This window comes from Eublepharis macularius, chromosome 17 (genome assembly GCF_028583425.1).
Source record: "Eublepharis macularius isolate TG4126 chromosome 17, MPM_Emac_v1.0, whole genome shotgun sequence".
Lineage (NCBI taxonomy): Eukaryota > Metazoa > Chordata > Lepidosauria > Squamata > Eublepharidae > Eublepharis > Eublepharis macularius.
In genome coordinates, this window is record NC_072806.1 from 29,808,257 (window position 1) to 29,820,941 (window position 12,685).

The following is a 12,685-nucleotide window of genomic DNA, read 5'->3' on the forward strand; positions in this document are numbered from 1 at the left end:
GGCAGAGTCAAGCGCTTCCCTGAGCCTCAGTCAATCCCGTGCAGAGCTTTGCCAGGCAACTCCAGGAGGCAGCCTCTGCCTAAGAGCTCTGCAAGGCTGACGCGTAATTGCACCCTGTGGAGTCTTGTTGCAAGTCCTTTTTATGACCTGCCTCCAGGTATCCTGGGCTAGGCCCTGGCTCACAGGAAGTAGCAGGTGTTGCCGGCAGGCCAGGGCTTTCCCTGTCTGTCCTTCTGCACAGAGGGCAACCACATACCTCTCGTTGCACCTTTCCAACTTTCCCAACTCTCAGCTAGAGGGTGAGAGGGAGAGAGAGAGGACGGGGCTGCAATGCTGGAGAATCAGCCCAAACAGAGAAGACAGAAGGGTCACAGGCTTATTTAATGCAACATCTTGGTGCATTAAAGAGAGAGCTGAGGCTGTAGTGCATGTTAACATTACAGCGCATAAAGTATGCGCTGCAACAGATTTGTTTGATCTGGAAAGTGCCACAAAACTCTTTTGTCCCTTGGCTGTGGCCGTTTCCTACAGCCTTCTGGCCCCAGAAGAATGAGGCTGTCTTTCTTGTAAGGAGAGAGGACCTTTTTGTCATGGATGTATCTTTTACTAACGCACAGGTTGAGGAGTCGAAAAGAAAGTGTGTCTGCAGAGAGAGTGAATCGCCAAACAAAATCAGTCTATCTCTGAAAAGGTCCAGTGCCCTGGAACATCTACTACTGAGAGACATTCCGCTCCTGCACGTTGAGGTTCCATTTAGCTAATCCTCTTTTTAAGGCACATTTTGTGGAAGCGTGAATTCTACAGTCGTGGGGTCCAGAGAACTTTCATGTGCTTCAGTCCAAACCATGTTGCTATTTGCGTCTCTACTTTCAAAAGCCTCAATGTCTTAGTTTCTCCTTGCAGGGATGATTCTGCAGTTTCTGTACACCCACTTCTTATCACATTGTTTTAATTTTCTTTAATGGGACATTTGTGATTTTTAATGCCGAACATCTGAAACAAGAAACCGTCCGAGAAAGCTGTCTCCTCTTTCCCAGGCCACAAATGCACGCCCAAGGCTGAGCAACCTTTCCAAACCTTTCCTAAGACTGCCCCAGAACCTTCATAAGACACAACTCTGTTTCTTGAGAAGCTGCTGCCAGAAATCAAACCCTGCAGCTTTACCCCTAATTTCTCAGGGTCTGGCTGACAAATTTGCAGCAGCTGGATTTGAGAAAGAGATCCACAAGGCAGCAATTCACAGTTGGTGTATTACTTCCTTGCCTGCTTTGTCCCCCCCGCCCCCATCAGTTCATCTTCTGCAAGGGGAGGAGATCTGAAGTCCCCCTTCCACTAAGCTACAAAGTGGAAGAATTCGCTGGAGGGTCCCAGTTACGCCCTCTGCCCAAGGAGCAAGAAGGAAGTGGCAGGACATAGTTGGGTGGGAGATAAAGGGGCTAGAAACGCATGCCTGCCAGCAGAAGTCTTTCCGTCCGTTCAGACTGGCAATGGGATGAGGGAGCCCTTGGGCAGAGAGACATCTGGGCTCGTTAATGCTCCGTGGCTCCCTTGGCAGTGGTACAAAGAACCCCCTCTTTAGAGCTTCGCAACATTAGACACGTCTATTTCTGCTTTCCCTTACTCTGGAGGCAGGTGGATAGGGCAGCAAAAAAGATCTATTAAGTAAGACAGTCTATTTATTTAATTATTTATTACATTTCTAGACCGCCCTCCCTGTCGGATGGGCTCAGGGTGGTGTAACAACATACAATTTATAACATACAGTTTAAAACAATAAACACATTATAAATAAACATTTAAAAACATTATTCCACGTGCAATAAAATGTCTCAATTGGCGGATATAAATATTAAAATACAGCATTTTCGACTCAGGGCTTGGCTCTTGCATCATGCCCTGCGTCACACTTATGAGCTCCTGCATGGGTGGTGGACGGTCTTCAGTGGTATGGCCGGCAAGAGGACAGCCTAGCCCCCACCAAATGCCTGGCGGAACATCTCCATCTTGCAGGCCCGGCGGAAAGTTAACAAATCCCGCCGGGCCCTAGTCTCCTCAGACAGAGAGTTCCACCAGGTCAGAGCCAGGACTGAAAAGGCCCTGGCTCTGGAAGAGGCCAGACGGACCTCCCTGGGGCCAGGGACCATCAGCAACTGCTTATTAGCTGATCGAAGCAACCTCCAGGGAACACATGGGGAGAGGTGGTCCCGAAGGTAGGCTGGACCCAGTCTGCATAGGGCTTTATAGGTCAACACCAAAATCTTGAACCTGACCCGGTACTCAACTGGTAACCAGTGCAGTGCAGTGTCTATACAAACAGACAAATGGATGGAAAGAAAGACATTTCCTATCCACGAGTCATTGGGGGAAAAGTGAGATAAAGCTATTTTAATGTGTAATAATAAAAACAAAATATCCTTTTTTTCCCTTTCATCATAGAACCCAAGAAGATTTACCCACAGGACCGGAACACGCTGAGACTTGCTAGGCTTCGGCAATATTGTTAGATCATGCGCTTTCGAACCATCCCTCAGTTCTGGTGCATCATAGACAGATGGGCAAATGGAGAGAGGGGAAGGTACCTCCGTGTTCAGAAGCAGCGTAGCTGAGAACACCAGGTACAAACAGCTAGGGTGGTGAGCGTCCCAGGAGCATTCGGTTGCCTGCTTTGGGATCCAGCAAAGCTACACCTGCATTCTTAAATCAGTGCATAAGCCGCCATCGTGTGTGATCAACATACAAGTGCTGTCCAGAAAGGAAGGATGCGATCATACTTGAAGCCTCCTGTGGAAATTTCGCTCAGCCTGTCAACAAAAGAAATAAATGCAGTGGTTCTCTGTTCCGCCGCGGGCTCCTCTATGGGGAAGGTAGATCCTTCGCCCCCTTGTCAATAACAACAGTGGATATTAGCATGAAAGACTTGTGTGTGCGTGCGAGGCAGTTGTGAAAGATGGATGCTCCCCCTGACAAATTGCTGGGGCCCTGGCCAAGCCCCGAGAAAGGCTTCCTGGGATTTACCTCTGATTTGTGGCCTATCAGTAGTGGCAATTAGTAGCCGGCCTCGCTGTCTGTTGCCTTGCCCGTCCTTGGATGTTTTCCAGCCACGGCTAATTTTGGTGCCTGCGTCCAATAAATCAGCTTCAGGGGCCTGAGGGAAAGGGGAGGGTGGGAAGGAGGACTTCAAAGGGCCTAGCGCATATTTTTCCGTGCTCACCTGTCTGGCCCTTCCTGGGGCCTGGAATTTCGCTTTGACAAAAGCAGCCAATTTTGTTTGAGGGGAAGAGTTTAAATTAATAGCTCACTAGACATAACTGAGAGGAAGGGGGAAGTGATTTAAAAGCATGTATTTCGACCCCTCTGGGGGGAGCCACCAAAGTGTTTATTACCAATCCTGTGGAGCATTTGCATGCATGACAAGATTCCATCCTGACCCTATGTCCGGCATACCTACGGGACCGCCTCCCTCCCTATGTCCCTCCACGGCCGCTTCACTTATATGAACAGGGTCTCCTGCAGGTACCACCCTGCACATGGGTGAAATCAACAGCAACCCTTATGTTACGACCCTTTCTTTATTTTGGGTCTTTAAGCCTTTTATTCTTGTCCCTCTTGGTAGATTGCTGCCACCGGGAATTAAATTCCAGAATAACTTAAATTTCTCCTTTTAGTAACGTGCCCAAGGGTCAGGTTTTTTCGTGGTACTATGTGGCCCTGAGGAAAGGAATGGCATATAGGAATGACACTCTGGGATATAAAAAAACCCAAAGTAAACTTTTATTTTTATAAGAAGCATATTGGTTTCATATTATTTCTAAAACCTGATGGTTTCAAAAGAGTAGTTCTCAATTCTTAAGGTTACTTTTACTTAAACCCAGTCACACAGATCTTCTCTAAGTCTTCACACACAGTTTGCCTGCTTTTCATATTAATTTCTCTCTGTTACAAGTAAGACCTTTTCTCAGGTGCACACAGTTTGCCTGCTTTCTCCTGACTCAATATTTCTCTTAGAACTGCTTAAAAATACTCAGGCTGCACACAGCTTGCCTCGTAATACCAGACTCAATATTTTTCACAGAGATGCTTAAACATGCTAAAGCTGCACAGGGTTTGCCTCTCTTGCCCTGACTGAATCTTTCCTCTCCACTCTCAGTCTAAAACTGCCTTTACTCCGCCCACCCTCTCAGTCATCAACCAATCATATCACTCGCTTATCCCTCTCTTTCACCCCCCACTCTTCATCTATACCACACCAAGCATTTAAAGACACACGCACACTTAAAATCATTACACAGTACGTAAGCATTCTCTGTGGTGGCCCCTGCTCTGTGGAACGGCCTGCCTGAGGAGGTTAGGAGAGCCCCCACTCTCCTGGCTTTCCACAAATGATGCAAAGCTGAATTATTCAAAAAATCTTTTTACGCAGATGGGAAGGCTGCATTGTAGGGAGGAGGTCTCAGATGTTTTGCTAATGAGTTAGGGACCATAGACTTCACCACCATGTTGCTTTACGTACTATCTGTTGCCTTAAGTATGGGCTACCATGTGCTACCTGTGCTTCAAGTATGATCCTACTGGGTAGTTCTATGTTGTCTAATGTCAGTCCTAGAACTGCTTATGTTCTGTTTTAGCATTTCTTCAACTCTGTATTGGATTCTTGCTAATGCTATGTCTTTGTAAACTTGCATTTATTTACCCTATAGCGTTGTTTATGGAAATGTCCTGGCTATTGACTGTACTAATCTTGCACTATGTAAACCGCTTTGAGTCTCAGTAAGAAAGGCAGACTATAAATGACATAAATAACAATGAGTCTTGCTGGATTAGACCATCAAGCCAAACATCCTTTTTCCAGTAGAGGAGATGATGCCCCCAAGAAACCCAGAAGCAAAGCATCCCATCCACCGGCCTTGCTCGCAGCCATCAATAGAGTCATGTTCTATGAATTTGCTTCATCTTTTTTCTGAAATGCCACTTAACCTGTTGGCTATCACCACATCTTGTAGCAATGAGTTAATTATGTTAATTATGACTTGCGTGAACATTACTTCTTTTCATTACTTCTGAACCTGCTGCTAATAAATATAATTGAATGAGAAATGTCTTTTTCTATCCACTTTCTCTGCACTCGGTTTAATATAAATCTCATCATGTTACCCTCTTAAGGACATGATTGAAGACGATTAGTGGATTCATTTTGCTGCATCCCCCTCCTCCAATTTTCATTTAGAGAAATGTACATGGGGAAATGGTTTATCCTTCCTCTCTTCTTGTGGCCCATGTCTATGGCTCCTTCTAAGCTTTTTGAATGGCTCTTCATGAACCTGCCCTTGGTTGATCCTCATTCAAGCTTTTTCTAAATCCTAACCCTAGAAACTGCATTTTCTTGCACTGAATGGGCTCTGGTCATTTTTATTGCTTGTTTCTGTTCCTATTCCAGGCTTATAAATTCCTTTTTGAGATTCTGCATTTGGAAATTTTGGCATCATCTAAACTTAGCAACATTGGAAGTAGATGGTGCACTTTTAATGTATATAGTCCTTCCTAGGGCCTGGTTGGAAGGTATCTGATGCAGTCCTCTGGACAGGATTGCCAATTTTGGCTTGGGAAATGCCTGGAGATTTTGGGGTGGAGCCTAGGGAGGTTGGGGTTTGGGAATGAGAGGGACCTCAGTGGAGTGTAATGCCATAAAGCCCACCTTGCAAAGCAACCATTTTTTTCCAGGACAATTGATATTTGCAGTTTAGAGATTAGTTGTGATTCCAAGCGCTTTCCAGGTCCCACCTGGAGGCTGGCAACCCAACTTTCAGCCTAAGCTAAGCCTGGTCTGCTTAGAGCCTGCTTGGAAGATCTCCTGGGATCTTAAGAAAGTCATCTTGGATTCCAGGGAGGAAAAAAGTTGGGGTGTAAATACTATGTGGACCAAAAGACCTGAGTTTTTCCACCCAACACAGCATCTGAGATCTTTTCCAAAACCTTGGAGCAAAGCAGAAAGATCAGAGAAAAGCCAGAGAAAACCCTCAGATGTACATGAATTTGCACCACCATGCTGTGGGGAAACAGGAAACTTCCCAAAAAGCATTATGGCACATAATTCATGAGGAAGAGACCAAAGGCTTGGTTCAGCGATGCAAGAGAACAAAATGTTAAAATGCAGAGATGGTAGAATAGTCTGTGCTGATTTTGTTTGCAAGTAGGTTATAACTTGGAATACTCTCCTCTGTTAAAAACGCCCTGCAAATGGAAAACCAGGTTAACAAGCAAAAAAAGGAAATGGTTAAAAGATGCTTCAATAAAGGTTTTCACTGTTATTATGTCATATCCAACTGCTTGTGTTTTGTCTCAACGTTGTTTGAAATTTCTGTGATCTACACCTTAATGTACTGTTTATTGAACATCCCAGTTGTTGATCATATTGACTTACATCGTGTAATCTGCCTTGATTCTCAGTGAGAAAGGATTATAAATAATGCAAACAAACAAAGGAAGAGAATCTTTCTCCTGCTAGTTTTCTTCTTGCAGGGAAGTTTTTAATGCAAAGGAATATTTGAAGCCAGAATCCATCACCTGTTCTTCTGCCTCAGGCCTTTGCCACTTCCTTACCATCTCATTCTCCTTAATGTGTGATTCTAGTCTTAGCTTTTCAGAAGAAGGCGGCAAGGTGCCTCCTGTCCTTTTGAAATGCTCTCCCCATTGGTTTCCTTTTGAGGTGGGGTCAGGATGGGGAGTTCCTCCCCCAGGCTTGAATCCCCTTCTGATTTATTGCTCTCCTAGTGGGAGAATTTATGATTCCAGGGAGCCAGAAGTGTGTGATAGGTCTAGCACCCGGGGAGGTGATGAGAGAAGAGCCATTATTTCTCGCCACGCTGTAAATCTTTTTTGAATGGCAGCTTTCCAAGAACAGTCCAGCCCTTTGCATTCCCTGCTCCTCCTCTCTGTGAATGTTGGGCGCTGGAGGACAATGAGTTTGGATAAGTGAACCCCCCAAGACATGTCCAGGCCTTTTCTGCTTGGCAGAGGTGGAAGGTGGGCAGGAACAGTTAAGTTTGGTGTTCTAGCATTCTCCCCACCACCATCTAAATTTCACTGACTTGAAAACTCTAGATGTGTAATGTGGGTAATTCCAGTCCTGACCCAGCTAAAGTTCATCATTGATTGGGAGCATCAAATGAATTTGATGGGAAATAGATTCAGGACAGACTAATTTAATAAATGAGAACCTCCATGCTCGAGAGCATTATACCTTTGAATATCAGTTGCTGTTAAATGCAAACCCCACCTGCCCATCTTGTACATAAAAGTATTTACTCTTAAACTCAACAGTTGTCCTGTGAAGAGCACCCACTAGCTATTTCCACTGTCATAATAAACATGGTGGTGAATTTCATTAAATGCACTTCAGTGAACAGGGAAAGTAAGCCCTATAGATATAAAGATGGGGGGGGGCGGTCTTTGCTATGGGAAACATGTATCAAGCTCGATGCAGATTTTCAGGGAACTCTAGATATGGGGTGGTGGTATTAGATGTACTGGCTAACGGTTGCTGTAGCATAGTGGTTAAGTGGTTGGGTTGCAAATCAGTACTCTGCTGGTTCGACTCCCTCTACCGCCATAAGCTCAGCAGGTGGCCTTGGGTAAGCCCCCCTTCTCAGCCCCAGCTCCCCAGCTGTATTGTGGGGATAATAATAACACTAACTTTGTTCATCACTCTGAGTGGGGCACTAATCTATCTAGAAGAACGGCATACATGCAAGGTCAAGCCCAGTTACTATTGACACAGAAGTGCACAACTCAAAATGGTCTTGGGGGTCATACCCCATTTTATCCCACAGGCCAAGCCCCTGGAATGCTGGCTTGGACTGGGGTCCTGCAGTGGAAAGTGTGGGTTCCAGGCCCACGCACTTCCTGTTGCAGCTCCAGCTTGCACGTGGCCAGCAGTGACGGGGGATGAGAGCCACAGGCCCCCTCTTTCTTCCACTACTGGCTGGCTCACAGCAGGGTGAATTGGTGCCCAAAGCCCTCCTGCTTCCTCTTGTATCGAGCCAGCATTCTGCCCCCTCCCTGCCCCACCTCGCCCGGGAAACCTCTTGCTGAATTCCTGCTGGATTCTCAGGCTGGGATGGGGAAGAGCGTCACAACTGGCTCCCAGCTGAGTCAGCATTCTGACCCTTCCCACACACAAGTTTCTCCCCGAGCCTCAGCAGGGAGCAGGGAAGAAGCTGCCCAGGGAGGGATCACAACGCCAGCACTCAACCAGGAGAGTGTTCTGATTTCCCAAAAGTGCCAGGCCACACCACATGAATCCACCAGGCCACGTGTGGTTTGTTGCGCACCCTAGGCTTTGTGGCTTGCCTTTGCCTCTCAGCAGCTGGTGGCCTGAGGGAGGGGAATATCAATGGCTGAACAGGATGGGGAGGCGGATCTGGAGGCCATGGATGCAGTGGCAGCTCCTCACTGGTGTGGGTGGGGATCCGTGCTGCTTCAGTTGACCACAGCCCTCTCCATAGGTTTCTGGCATCTGGTATGCTGTAGTTCTTTTCCACAATGGTCAGTGGAGCACACACACCAAGAATGGAAGTCCTATTTTCTTATCATCAGAGCTTTTTTTCTGGGAAAAGAGGTGGTGGAACTCAGTGGGTTGCCCTCAGAGAAAATAGTCACAGGGCTGGTGGCCCCACCCCCTGATCTCCAGACAGAGGGGAGTTGAGATTGCCTTCTGCGCCGCCAAGCAGCGCAGAGGGCAATCTCAACTCCCCTCTGTCTGGAGATCAGGGGGAGGGGCCACCAGCCATGTGACCATTTTCAAGAGGTTCTGGAACTCCGTTTCACTGCGTTCCAGCTGAAAAAAAGCCCTGCTTATCATGGGAACCTCAATGGAGCCCACCTGCAAGCCAATATGCCCAACTTCTGAGATTTCGAGATGCTGCTTGGGAACACTGAGGCAGTGCCACAGCCGGAAGAGAAGCCAGAAAACACTCTCCCGCACAATGCACCAACAGTTTCTGGCACTGGTTGCCACAGAATGCAGTGATGGCTACTAGTACGGATGGCTTTAAAGGGGGATTAGAAAAGTGGTGGTGCATAGGAGTGCCAATAAGCTATTGGCTGGCATGGATAAAGGGAACTTCCCTGTTCAGAGGCAGTATATCTTTGCATACCTGACTCTTGGGGGGGGCAGCAATGGAAAGAGGTTTTGGTGGGTTTTTCAGGGCATGTTTCTCGCTACTGTGGGAAACAGATGCTGGACTCCATGGACTTTGATGTGGTCCTGCAGGGATGATCTGATGGCTGGAGGAGGATGAGAAGGAGAGGAGATTACATTGGCCTCTAGCCTCCTCTGCTGGGGAAAGGCCAAAATGCGGCTTCTTGATTCTGGCTGGGACAAGACGGAGCACGTTTTGAATCGGACAGCCAACCATTGTGCATTAACAAAGATTCTGCTTTGCTCACGGTCTTCCTTTATATCTCAGGTCTCCCTGAAGATGGAGTCCTTGTATCAAAATTACAATCCCATCACTGAGTAAAAACATAGCTATTACAGCTAGACAATATCACACATACACAGACTGCATGACAGTCCAAAATCCATTCTACAACATCTAACAAAGGGAGTTTTGACTCTTGAAAACTCATATCCTGGAAATCTAGTTTGAGGCGCTATTGGACCCAAATTTTGCTCACCTGTAACCAAGAGTGCTGAGAGCTGCTAAATAAAGATATGTTTACCAGGTGCAAGAACCGAGGCCAGTTTCAGCTCTAGGGCTGGAGGAGCTGGAGCAAGGGGAATACTTTGGGGCAAGGCACTCTCACCTCAGCAGTCTTCAGGACTAGAACCTCGGTTATTTTAAAAAAGAGAACAGGTGATGCCAAATTCTACGAAGCTGTAATACTTGAAAGGCGTAAAGAGTTTTACATACATTACAGCTCAATCCTAAACAGAGTTACTCCAGTCTAAGCCTCTTGAAATCAATGGACTTAGGCTAGAGTAACTCTGCTTAGGATGGCACAGTTTGTTTGGCCATCTTTTTAACAGTCCAGTGAAGTAGGCATATGTCCCCACATATCAGATGGGGGGGGATGAGAAAAAGGGACTTGCTAGGTGGCCCCTCAGCCAGGGTGTATGTGAGGAGGGAGTGGTCACGGAAAGGGAAGACACTTCCTGCTATCTCTACTGGGAAAGTCTGTGGAAGATTGAAGTGCCTCGCAGTGTCCGTGCATTGTTGAGAACAGAAGCCAGGCTCCTGCGACTGCCAGCGACATGCAGTCTCTGGCTTTCTTGGCTACTCCGGCAGCCGGACAGGGGGCAAGAGGGCAGCCAATGAGCCGCTTCAGCTCAGACATGCCAGAGAATATGGAGGTGGCAGAATGGATTGCCCTACTTTAGATAGCAAGTGATGGGATGTTCTTTTGTGTGGGAAAAAAAACCCTCTCTGAGAACAGAGAATGAGCTTTGGAGGGAGAAAACAGACATTTGCTGTGCTCATGTTTTATCTGAGGGGAGTTTAAACACAAAGGCGCATCTCCTAAATGTGATCCTGCGGCTGCAGCCTGAAGTAGCACAGATTGGTCCATCATCTCATTGCCCCTTCATATCTTCACACAGAATAAGCAATGCTGATTCTGTGAGCCTGGGCAGATCATGAGAGGGAAGACAGGAAGGGTTACATCAGTGCTTAGTTCTCGCGGCTCCTTCTTACATGCCTGGGGTAAGGCCAATCGCTAGGGTTTTTTTTTTAATGGAAAAAGAGGTGATGGAACTCTCAAGAGGGAAATAGGGAAGAAACACACGGGATTCTTTGAAATAATATTATTTCCATGCACTATTGCTGAGTATTTTCAAGAGGTGCCGGAACTCCGTTCCACTGTGTTCCTGCTGAAAAAAAGCCCTGCCAATCACCATCTTGGGGTCAGGTAGCAATTTTCCCCAGGCCGGTTTGGCTAATGATCCTAATGGTGTTTTTCCATCTTCTGGGCATGGAATAAGGGTCACTGGGTGTGTGTGTGTGTGTGTGTGGGCAGGAGGTATTTGTGAATTTCCTGCATTGTGCAGGGGGTTGGACTAGATGACCCTGGAGGTACCTTCCAACCCTATAATTCTATGATTCTATCTAGCATCCCTCCATGAACTGGGCCTCGGATGCTCCCCTCGTACGCTCCAGGGACTGACCACACCTGCTTCTCATTGTCCCCCCAGGCCCTAAGAGATGCTGTGGGATCTGGTGGATCCAAGGACAGACCGGGAAGTAAAATTGGCCCTGGAGCAAGGCCAGCTGTGCTGTATGGGGGGCAACTCAGCTTAGTAATACAAGCGACGGGCATGAACTTGCCCACAACCTCTTCTTGAAAACTGGCAGCAGTGTAGGAGACACTGGTGAGCCGATGCCAGTTACCACGGATGACGAAGGGGCTGAGTCAGGTGGCTCTGAAGGCATTGATAGAGATACTGAGGCTCACTACTGCTTGCTTCTGGCCACCAGTGGCTCTCTAGAGTAGTGGCCCGCCAGGAAATGTCCCTGTAAGTTATAGCCAGTCTGTGCCAGGTGGAGCTTCCCTCATTGTGTGGGGGAAAGAAATGGGAATACAGATCGTGCTTTTTACAAAAATCCAGCAAATTGGGAAGGAATAAGCAAGGGAGGCAGAAAAAAAATCTCACAGCAGGCAAGAAAGACACACACAAAACTGGAACTTCTTGGAGATGAAAGAAAGTTTATTTCTTGGGGCATAGCAAATGCCCAGTGAATGCCTCTGTGATATTGTAAAGAGCAGCTTTGTGGAGCACTCTTGGGCTGCCTGTGTAGCACATGGCTGCCCTTTTGAGTGCCTGCAGTTGGCATAAGCTCCACTCACTGATCATCTCTGTGCCCGTGCAGCAATTTCTCACTTTTGTTGCCCATGTGGGAACGCCAGAAATAGGGGCCAGAGGTCGGCACAAAAATGCTGACATGGCACAGGTGCAGATTTCTGAGCAGCTGCGAAGGCTGGCAGATGCCGCCGGCTTGCTCAGGGCATGCAGCCCACCCTGCTGCCAGATCCCACTGCTGCTCGGGCGGGGCCAATTCTCTCCCTAGGCAGCTCCTTCCTATATATGGATGATGATTTGACCACATTCTGAGCAGCCTTACACGCACAGCACAGTTTGTCAATGTTCTTCACTTACACTCACCTCCTTGAGCAGACTGCATTTTTTCAGGCTTGCAAGGGCAGTGGCTTGCATGAAAAATACATATAAAGAAATTGACAAAGTGTCTCTGACACTCTTCCAATGCTTATTTACCATGTGGAAGGAGAGCCAGGGTCATCCTCCCCAACCTAAACTTTGTGTGTCTCATTATTATTTTATCAAGGACTCCAGCTGCTCCCCAGTAGCTGGTGACTATTGAAGAGATATTGTTGGAGGAGGGTCTAGGGGCAGAGCAGGTCCCAAAAGAGTTATCCCCTGTAAAGCACAAAGCTGAGCAGAATCTTGCTCTGTCAGCAATGGGAGGGCATCCAGCAAAGCACTTTATTTATTCCCCCCCCCCACTGCTGCAATAGCTGGTTGTCTCTAGATCCAAAGAGAGACATTTGCCTTCATTGCATGTGCTCTGTGTGCGCGACTGCAAGTGCAACTGAACCCATGCTAAATCAGCACTGCCATCCATTCCAAGCGGGTCAATGTTGCAAGACCCCTCCCCCCCAGCCATTTCCTGAT